This window comes from Pseudophryne corroboree, unplaced genomic scaffold (genome assembly GCF_028390025.1).
Source record: "Pseudophryne corroboree isolate aPseCor3 unplaced genomic scaffold, aPseCor3.hap2 scaffold_826, whole genome shotgun sequence".
In the NCBI taxonomy this organism is placed as follows: Eukaryota; Metazoa; Chordata; class Amphibia; order Anura; family Myobatrachidae; genus Pseudophryne; species Pseudophryne corroboree.
The window spans coordinates 99,517-111,143 of record NW_026970405.1 but is presented as its reverse complement, the minus strand read 5'-3'; the positions used below and the strand labels follow the sequence as shown (position 1 = coordinate 111,143).

At 34.7% G+C, this 11,627-nt stretch overlaps 1 non-coding gene across 1 annotated transcript; it reads left to right on the top strand.

Moving 5' to 3' along the window:
• The first annotated feature begins 10,995 nt into the window (after positions 1-10,995).
• TRNAN-AUU (transfer RNA asparagine (anticodon AUU)) lies at positions 10,996-11,069 on the top strand. The gene has a single exon. It is a non-coding gene; the product is annotated as a tRNA-Asn (tRNA).
• Positions 11,070-11,627: the final 558 nt, after the last annotated feature.

Sequence of the window (11,627 nt, the reverse complement as noted above, 5' to 3'; positions counted from 1 at the left end):
TGCGCCACAGAGACACTTTGCAAAAGTCCATACTGACAAAGGCTAATAAGCATTCATCTAAAACGTTTCCTAGAAAAACTTTAAAAAGTCAATAATCTGGAGAGTTTTTGTAAGATGTTTCTTCCATCAACCAACGAAGAAACACATTGGTACTTTCCCATGATGAGTGAGTGCTTCAGGATCTCTTGCACTTACATGTGCAGCAGAGTACTGCAATGGAAGCATGCTGGGCCCATAACCCAGAGGTAGGCAGATTGAAACTATCCTCTGCTATATGCATTTTTTTTTGTTAATTAAAGTAATCCAAAACTGGGATTGATATTTTGTCTCTTTTATTTTTACTTAAAGTACAATAACTTTTACCATTTTAATTTGTTTTAATAGTATATTGACAGTATTGTTTTCTTTCAAAAATCCACTTCATTTTCTTTACCCTATTATTAAAATGGTAATTGACAAAAACAAACTACATTGTCACCAGAAGAGCAATACAAAATGTACAAGTGATATATTAAAATCATCTTTCCAGCTTGAATTTCAATGATGCATTGGGTCAACAATTTTGTGAGAAACATCTTCACCCTTAAATAAAGATTTTCTTAATTCCTTACCTGTGTGCTAATTAGATATCACCTTGTTTTCACATTAAACAGACTTCCACATGAGAAAGCAGCAAGGATGCAGTGGCGTTAATGTTTCCTGGTGTCAACCTGTATTATTTCAGTAGACATTGAAATGAGGATACATCTTGCTGCCTTTCCAATGAAGCAAGTTTAATTTAGTAATAGGTGAAAAACCATCCCTACAAAGGTGTTAATCAGAGACTTGGCTTTGTGGACACTTTTCAGAGAACAAATTTGTTAGCATAAAAATAAAGCCAGAAAATGAAGAGCTGTTTAATCACGCAATTTGATTTTTTTGCCAGCATATTTCTTTTTCTCTGCAACCCACTGCTAAATTGTGCTTCCTAGATGTTTTTATAAAATCACTTAATCAAATCTAACTCTGATTACATCAGAGAAGGCCAGGTACCCTACACCATAACAGGGGGTATGAAATTTGACTTGTCTACTTAAAGATCACCAAAATCTGATAACAAGGTCAAGTACGTCCCTGGGTGGGATTGAACCACCAACCTTTTGGTTAATAGCCGTACACACTAACTGATTGCGCCACAGAGACACTTTGCAAAAGTACATACTGACAAATGCTAATAAGCATTCATCTAAAACGTTTCCTAGAAAAACTTAAAAAAGTCAATAATCTGGAGAGTTTTTGTAAGATGTTTCTTCTATCAACCAACGAAGAAACACATTGGTACTTTCCCATGATGAGTGAGTGCTTCAGGATCTCTTGCACTTACATGTGCAGCAGAGTACAGCAATGGAAGCATGCTGGGCCCATAACCCAGAGGTAGGCAGATTGAAACTATCCTCTGCTATATGCATTTTTTTGTTTGTTAATTAAAGTAATCCAAAACTGGGATTGATATTTTGGCTCTTTTATTTTTACTTAAAGTACAATAACTTTTACCATTTTAATTTGTTTTAATAGTATATTGACAGTATTGTTTTCTTTCAAAAATCCACTTAATTTTCTTTACCCTATTATTAAAATGGTAATTGACAAAAACAAACTACATTGTCACCAGAAGAGCAATACAAAATGTACAAGTGATATATTAAAATCATCTTTCCAGCTTGAATTTCAATGATGCATTGGGGCAACGATTTTGTGAGAAACATCTTCACCCTTAAATAAAGATTTTCTTAATTCCTTACCTGTGTGCTAATTAGATATCACCTTGTTTTCACATTAAACAGACTTCCACATGAGAAAGCAGCAAGGATGCAGTGGCGTTAATGTTTCCTGGTGTCAACCTGTATTATTTCAGTAGACATTGAAATGAGGATGCATCTTGCTGCCTTTCCAATGAAGCAAGTTTAATTTAGTAATAGGTGAAAAACCATCCTTACAAAGGTGTTAATCAGAGACTTGGCTTTGTGGACACTTTTCAGAGAACAAATTTGTTAGCATAAAAATAAAGCCAGAAAATAAAGAGCTGTTTAATCACTCAATTGGATTTTTCTGCCAGCATATTTTTTTTCTCTGCAAACCACTGCTAAATTGTGCTTCCTAGCTGTTTTTATAAAATCACTGAATCAAATCTAACTCTGATTACATCAGAGAAGGCCAGGTACCCTACACCATAACAGGGGGTTTGAAATTTTGACTTGTCTACTTAAAAATCACCAAAATCTGATAACAAGGTCAATTAGGTCCCTGGGTGGGATTGAACCACCAACCTTTTGGTTAATAGCCGTACATACTAACTGATTGCGCCACAGAGACACTTTGCAAAAGTACATACTGACAAAGGCTAATAAGCATTCATCTAAAACGTTTCCTAGAAAAACTTTAAAAAGTCAATAATCTGGAGAGTTTTTGTAAGATGTTTCTTCCATCAACCAACGAAGAAACACATTGGTACTTTCCCATGATGAGTGAGTGCTTCAGGATCTCTTGCACTTACATGTGCAGCAGAGTACAGCAATGGAAGCATGCTGGGCCCATAACCCAGAGGTAGGCAGATTGAAACTATCTTCTGCTATATGCATTTTTTTTTGTTAATTAAAGTAATCCAAAACTGGGATTGATATTTTGGCTCTTTTATTTTTACTTAAAGTACAACAACTTTTACCATTTTAATTTGTTTTAATAGTATATTGACAGTATTATTTTCTTTCAAAAATCCACTTCATTTTCTTTACCCTATTATTAAAATGGTAATTGACAAAAACAAACTACATTGTCACCAGAAGAGCAATACAAAATGTACAAGTGATATATTAAAATCATCTTTCCAGCTTGAATTTCAATGATGCATTGGGGCAACGATTTTGTGAGAAACATCTTCACCCTTAAATAAAGATTTTCTTAATTCCTTACCTGTGTGCTAATTAGATATCACCTTGTTTTCATATTAAACAGACTTCCACATGAGAAAGCAGCAAGGATGCAGTGGCGTTAATGTTTCCTGGTGTCAACTTGTATTATTTCAGTAGACATTGAAATGAGGATGCATCTTGCTGCCTTTCCAATGAAGCAAGTTTAATTTAGTAATAGGTGAAAAACCATCCTTACAAAGGTGTTAATCAGAGACTTGGCTTTGTGGACACTTTTCAGAGAACAAATTTGTTAGCATAAAAATAAAGCCAGAAAATGAAGAGCTGTTTAATCACTCAATTGGATTTTTCTGCCAGCATATTTTTTTTCTCTGCAACCCACTGCTAAATTGTGCTTCCTAGCTGTTTTTATAAAATCACTGAATCAAATCTAACTCTGATTACATCAGAGAAGGCCAGGTACCCTACACCGTAACAGGGGGTTTGAAATTTTGACTTGTCTACTTAAAGATCACCAAAATCTGATAACAAGGGAAATTAGGTCCCTGGGTGGGATTGAACCACCAACCTTTCGGTTAATAGCCAAACACACTAACCGATTGCGCCACAGAGACACTTTGCAAAAAGTGCCTACTGACAAAGGCTAATAAGCATACATCTGGAACGTTTCCTAGAAAAACATTAAAAAATCAATAATCTGGAGAGTTTTTGTAAGATGTTTCTTCCATCAACTAACGAATAAACACATTGGTACTTTCCCATGATGAGTGAGTGCTTCAGGATCTCTTGCACTTACATGTGCAGCAGAGTACTGCAATGGAAGCATGCTGGACCCATAACCCAGAGGTAGGCAGATTGAAACTATCCTTTGCTATATGCATTTTTTTTGTTAATTTAAGTAATCAAAACTGGGATTGATATTTTTGCTCTTTTATTTTTACTTTAAGTACAATAACTTTTACCATTTTAATTTGTTTTAATAGTATATTGACAGTATAGTTTTCTTTCAAAAATCCACTTAATTTTCTTTACCCTGTTATTAAAATGGTAATTGACAAAAAAAACTACATTGTCACCAGAAGAGCAATACAAAATGTACAAGTGATATATTAAAATCATCTTTCCAGCTTGAATTTCAATGATGCATTGGGGCAACAATTTTGTGAGAAACATCTTCACCCTTAAATAAAGATTTTCGTAATTCCTTACCTGTGTGCTAATTAGATATCACCTTGTTTTCACATTAAACAGACTTCCACATGAGAAAGCAGCAAGGATGCAGTGGCGTTAATGTTTCCTGGTGTCAACCTGTATTATTTCAGTAGACATTGAAATGAGGATGCATCTTGCTGCCTTTCCAATGAAGCAAGTTTAATTTAGTAATAGGTGAAAAACCATCCCTACAAAGGTGTTAATCAGAGACTTGGCTTTGTGGACACTTTTCAGAGAACAAATTTGTTAGCATAAAAATAAAGCAAGAAAATTAAGAGCTGTTTAATCACTCAATTGGATTTTCTGCCAGCATATTTTTTTTCTCTGCAAACCACTGCTAAATTGTGCTTCCTAGCTGTTTTTATAAAATCACTGAATCAAATCTAACTCTGATTACATCAGAGAAGGCCAGGTACCCTACACAATAAGAGGGGGTTTGAAATTTTGACTTGTCTTCTTAAATATCACCAAAATCTGATAACAAGGTCAATTACGTCCCTGGGTGGGATTGAACCACCAACCTTTTGGTTAATAGCCGTACACACTAACTGATTGCGCCACAGAGACACTTTGCAAACAGTACATACTGACAAAGGCTAATAAGCATTCATCTAAAACGTTTCCTAGAAAAACTTAATAAAGTCAATAATCTGGAGAGTTTTTGTAAGATGTTTCTTCTATCAACCAACGAAGAAACACATTGGTACTTTCCCATGATGAGTGAGTGCTTCAGGATCTCTTGCACTTACATGTGCAGCAGAGTACAGCAATGGAAGCATGCTGGGCCCATAACCCAGAGGTAGGCAGATTGAAACTATCCTCTGCTATATGCATTTTTTTGTTTGTTAATTAAAGTATTCCAAAACTGGGATTGATATTTTGGCTCTTTTATTTTTACTTTAAGTACAATAACTTTTACCATTTTAATTTGTTTTAATAGTATATTGACAGTATTGTTTTCTTTCAAAAATCCACTTCATTTTCTTTACCCTATTATTAAAATGGTAATTGACAAAAACAAACTACATTGTCACCAGAAGAGCAATACAAAATGTACAAGTGATATATTAAAATCATCTTTCCAGCTTGAATTTCAATGATGCATTGGGGCAACGATTTTGTGAGAAACATCTTCACCCTTAAATAAAGATTTTCTTAATTCCTTACCTGTGTGCTAATTAGATATCACCTTGATTTCATATTAAACAGACTTCCACATGAGAAAGCAGCAAGGATGCAGTGGCGTTAATGTTTCCTGGTGTCAACTTGTATTATTTCAGTAGACATTGAAATGAGGATGCATCTTGCTGCCTTTCCAATGAAGCAAGTTTAATTTAGTAATAGGTGAAAAACCATCCTTACAAAGGTGTTAATCAGAGACTTGGCTTTGTGGACACTTTTCAGAGAACAAATTTGTTAGCATAAAAATAAAGCCAGAAAATGAAGAGCTGTTTAATCACTCAATTGGATTTTTCTGCCAGCATATTTTTTTTCTCTGCAACCCACTGCTAAATTGTGCTTCCTAGCTGTTTTTATAAAATCACTGAATCAAATCTAACTCTGATTACATCAGAGAAGGCCAGGTACCCTACACCGTAACAGGGGGTTTGAAATTTTGACTTGTCTACTTAAAGATCACCAAAATCTGATAACAAGGGAAATTAGGTCCCTGGGTGGGATTGAACCACCAACCTTTCGGTTAATAGCCAAACACACTAACCGATTGCGCCACAGAGACACTTTGCAAAAAGTGCCTACTGACAAAGGCTAATAAGCATACATCTGGAACGTTTCCTAGAAAAACATTAAAAAATCAATAATCTGGAGAGTTTTTGTAAGATGTTTCTTCCATCAACTAACGAATAAACACATTGGTACTTTCCCATGATGAGTGAGTGCTTCAGGATCTCTTGCACTTACATGTGCAGCAGAGTACTGCAATGGAAGCATGCTGGACCCATAACCCAGAGGTAGGCAGATTGAAACTATCCTTTGCTATATGCATTTTTTTTGTTAATTTAAGTAATCAAAACTGGGATTGATATTTTTGCTCTTTTATTTTTACTTTAAGTACAATAACTTTTACCATTTTAATTTGTTTTAATAGTATATTGACAGTATAGTTTTCTTTCAAAAATCCACTTAATTTTCTTTACCCTGTTATTAAAATGGTAATTGACAAAAAAAACTACATTGTCACCAGAAGAGCAATACAAAATGTACAAGTGATATATTAAAATCATCTTTCCAGCTTGAATTTCAATGATGCATTGGGGCAACAATTTTGTGAGAAACATCTTCACCCTTAAATAAAGATTTTCGTAATTCCTTACCTGTGTGCTAATTAGATATCACCTTGTTTTCACATTAAACAGACTTCCACATGAGAAAGCAGCAAGGATGCAGTGGCGTTAATGTTTCCTGGTGTCAACCTGTATTATTTCAGTAGACATTGAAATGAGGATGCATCTTGCTGCCTTTCCAATGAAGCAAGTTTAATTTAGTAATAGGTGAAAAACCATCCCTACAAAGGTGTTAATCAGAGACTTGGCTTTGTGGACACTTTTCAGAGAACAAATTTGTTAGCATAAAAATAAAGCAAGAAAATTAAGAGCTGTTTAATCACTCAATTGGATTTTCTGCCAGCATATTTTTTTTCTCTGCAAACCACTGCTAAATTGTGCTTCCTAGCTGTTTTTATAAAATCACTGAATCAAATCTAACTCTGATTACATCAGAGAAGGCCAGGTACCCTACACAATAAGAGGGGGTTTGAAATTTTGACTTGTCTTCTTAAATATCACCAAAATCTGATAACAAGGTCAATTACGTCCCTGGGTGGGATTGAACCACCAACCTTTTGGTTAATAGCCGTACACACTAACTGATTGCGCCACAGAGACACTTTGCAAACAGTACATACTGACAAAGGCTAATAAGCATTCATCTAAAACGTTTCCTAGAAAAACTTAATAAAGTCAATAATCTGGAGAGTTTTTGTAAGATGTTTCTTCTATCAACCAACGAAGAAACACATTGGTACTTTCCCATGATGAGTGAGTGCTTCAGGATCTCTTGCACTTACATGTGCAGCAGAGTACAGCAATGGAAGCATGCTGGGCCCATAACCCAGAGGTAGGCAGATTGAAACTATCCTCTGCTATATGCATTTTTTTGTTTGTTAATTAAAGTATTCCAAAACTGGGATTGATATTTTGGCTCTTTTATTTTTACTTTAAGTACAATAACTTTTACCATTTTAATTTGTTTTAATAGTATATTGACAGTATTGTTTTCTTTCAAAAATCCACTTCATTTTCTTTACCCTATTATTAAAATGGTAATTGACAAAAACAAACTACATTGTCACCAGAAGAGCAATACAAAATGTACAAGTGATATATTAAAATCATCTTTCCAGCTTGAATTTCAATGATGCATTGGGGCAACGATTTTGTGAGAAACATCTTCACCCTTAAATAAAGATTTTCTTAATTCCTTACCTGTGTGCTAATTAGATATCACCTTGTTTTCACATTAAACAGACTTCCACATGAGAAAGCAGCAAGGATGCAGTGGCGTTAATGTTTCCTGGTGTCAACCTGTATTATTTCAGTAGACATTGAAATGAGGATGCATCTTGCTGCCTTTCCAATGAAGCAAGTTTAATTTAGTAATAGGTGAAAAACCATCCTTACAAAGGTGTTAATCAGAGACTTGGCTTTGTGGACACTTTTCAGAGAACAAATTTGTTAGCATAAAAATAAAGCCAGAAAATAAAGAGCTGTTTAATCACTCAATTGGATTTTTCTGCCAGCATATTTTTTTTCTCTGCAACCCACTGCTAAATTGTGCTTCCTAGCTTTTTTTATAAAATCACTGAATCAAATCTAACTCTGATAACATCAGAGAAGGCCAGGTACCCTACACAATAACAGGGGGTATGAAATTTGACTTGTCTACTTAAAGATCACCAAAATCTGACCACAAGGTCAATTACGTCCCTGGGTGGGATTGAACCACTAACCTTTTGGTTAATAGCCGTACACACTAACTGATTGCGCCACAGAGACACTTTGCAAAAGTATATACTGACAAATGCTAATAAGAATTCATCTAAAACGTTTCCTAGAAAAACTTAAAAAAGTCAATAATCTGGAGAGTTTTTTTAAGATGTTTCTTCTATCAACCAACGAAGAAACACATTGGTACTTTCCCATGATGAGTGAGTGCTTCAGGATCTCTTGCACGTACGTGTGCAGCAGAGTACAGCAATGGAAGCATGCTGGGCCCATAACCCAGAGGTAGGCAGATTGAAACTATCCTCTGCTATATGCATTTTTTTTTGTTAATTAAAGTAATCCAAAACTGGGATTGATATTTTGGCTCTTTTATTTTTACTTAAAGTACAATAACTCTTACCATTTTAATTTGTTTTAATAGTATATTGACAGTATTGTTTTCTTTCAAAAATCCACTTCATTTTCTTTACCCTATTATTAAAATGGTAATTGACAAAAACAAACTACATTGTCACCAGAAGAGCAATACAAAATGTACAAGTGATATATTAAAATCATCTTTCCAGCTTGAATTTCAATGATGCATTGGGGCAACGATTTTGTGAGAAACATCTTCACCCTTAAATAAAGATTTTCTTAATTCCTTACCTGTGTGCTAATTAGATATCACCTTGTTTTCACATTAAACAGACTTCCACATGAGAAAGCAGCAAGGATGCAGTGGCGTTAATGTTTCCTGGTGTCAACCTGTATTATTTCAGTAGACATTGAAATGAGGATGCATCTTGCTGCCTTTCCAATGAAGCAAGTTTAATTTAGTAATAGGTGAAAAACCATCCCTACAAAGGTGTTAATCAGAGACTTTACTTTGTGGACACTTTTAAGAGAACAAATTTGTTAGCATAAAAATAAAGCCAGAAAATGAAGAGCTGTTTAATCACTCAATTGGATTTTTCTGCCAGCATATTTCTTTTTCTCTACAACCCACTGCTAAATTGTGCTTCCTAGCTGTTTTTATAAATCACTGAATCAAATCTAACTCTGATTACATCAGAGAAGGCCAGGTACCCTACACCATAACAGGGGGTTTGAAATTTTGACTTGTCTACTTAAAGATCACCAAAATCTGATAACAAGGTCAATTACGTACCTGGGTGGGATTGAACCACCAACCTTTTGGTTAATAGCCGTACACACTAACTGATTGCGCCACAGAAACACATTGCAAAAGTATATACTGACAAGGGCTAATAAGCATTCATCTAAAACGTTTCCTAGAAAAACTTTAAAAAGTCAATAATCTGGAGAGTTTTTGTAAGATGTTTCTTCCATCAACCAACGAAGAAACACATTGGTACTTTCCCATGATGAGTGAGTGCTTCAGGATCTCTTGCACTTACATGTGCAGCAGAGTACAGCAATGGAAGCATGCTGGGCTCATAACCCAGAGGTAGGCAGATTGAAACTATCCTCTGCTGTATGCTTTTTTTTTTTAATTAAAGTAATCCAAAACTGGGATTGATATTTTGGCTCTTTTATTTTTACTTAAAGTACAATAACTTTTACCATTTTAATTTGTTTTAATAGTATATTGACAGTATTGTTTTCTTTCAAAAATCCACTTCATTTTCTTTACCCTATTATTAAAATGGTAATTGACAAAAACAAACTACATTGTCACCAGAAGAGCAATACAAAATGTACAAGTGATATATTAAAATCATCTTTCCAGCTTGAATTTCAATGATGCATTGGGGCAACGATTTTGTGAGAAACATCTTCACCCTTAAATAAAGATTTTCTTAATTCCTTACCTGTGTGCTAATTAGATATCACCTTGTTTTCATATTAAACAGACTTCCACATGAGAAAACAGCAAGGATGCAGTGGCGTTAATGTTTCCTGGTGTCAACTTGTATTATTTCAGTAGACATTGAAATGAGGATGCATCTTGCTGCCTTTCCAATGAAGCAAGTTTAATTTAGTAATAGGTGAAAAACCATCCTTACAAAGGTGTTAATCAGAGACTTGGCTTTGTGGACACTTTTCAGAGAACAAATTTGTTAGCATAAAAATAAAGCCAGAAAATAAAGAGCTGTTTAATCACTCAATTGGATTTTTCTGCCAGCATATTTTTTTTCTCTGCAACCCACTGCTAAATTGTGCTTCCTAGCTTTTTTTATAAAATCACTGAATCAAATCTAACTCTGATAACATCAGAGAAGGCCAGGTACCCTACACAATAACAGGGGGTATGAAATTTGACTTGTCTACTTAAAGATCACCACTACTTGAAGATGTTTCTCACAAAATTGTTGCCCCAATGCATCATTGAAATTCAAGCTGGAAAGATGATTTTAATATATCACTTGTACATTTTGTATTGCTCTTCTGGTGACAATGTAGTTTTTTTTGTCAATTACCATTTTAATAACAGGGTAAAGAAAATTAAGTGGATTTTTGAAAGAAAACTATACTGTCAATATACTATTAAAACAAATTAAAATGGTAAAAGTTATTGTACTTTAAGTAAAAATAAAAGAGCAAAAATATCAATCCCAGTTTTGATTACTTAAATGAACAAAAAAATGCATATAGCAAAGGATAGTTTCAATCTGCCTACCTCTGGGTTATGGGTCCAGCATGCTTCCATTGCAGTACTCTGCTGCACATGTAAGTGCAAGAGATCCTGAAGCACTCACTCATCATGGGAATGTACCAATGTGTTTATTCGTTAGTTGATGGAAGAAACATCTTACAAAAACTCTCCAGATTATTGATTTTTTAATGTTTTTCTAGGAAACGTTCTAGATGTATGCTTATTAGCCTTTGTCAGTAGGCACTTTTCGCAAAGTGTCTCTGTGGCGCAATCGGTTAGTGTGTTCGGCTATTAACCGAAAGGTTGGTGGTTCAATCCCACCCAGGGACCTAATTAAACTTGTGATCAGATTTTGGTGATATTTAAGTAGACAAGTCAAAATTTCAAACCCCCTCTTATGGTGTAGGGTACATGGCCTTCTCTGATGTAATCAGAGTTAGATTTGATTCAGTGATTTTATAAAAAAAACAGCTAGGAAGCACAATTTAGCAGTGGGTTGCAGAGAAAAAAAATATGCTGGCAGAAAAATCCAATCGAGTGATTAAACAGCTCTTCATTTTCTGGCTTTATTTTTATGCTAACAAATTTGTTCTCTGAAAAGTGTCCACAAAGCCAAGTCTCTGATTAACACCTTTGTAAGGATGGTTTTTCACCTATTACTAAATTAAACTTGCTTCATTGGAAAGGCAGCAAGATGCATCCTCATTTCAATGTCTACTGAAATAATACAAGTTGACACCAGGAAACATTAACGCCACTGCTTCCTTGCTGCTTTCTCATGTGGAAGTCTGTTTAATGTGAAAACAAGGTGATATCTAATTAGCACACAGGTAAGGAATTAAGAAAATCTTTATTTAAGGGTGAAGATGTTTCTCACAAATTTGTTGA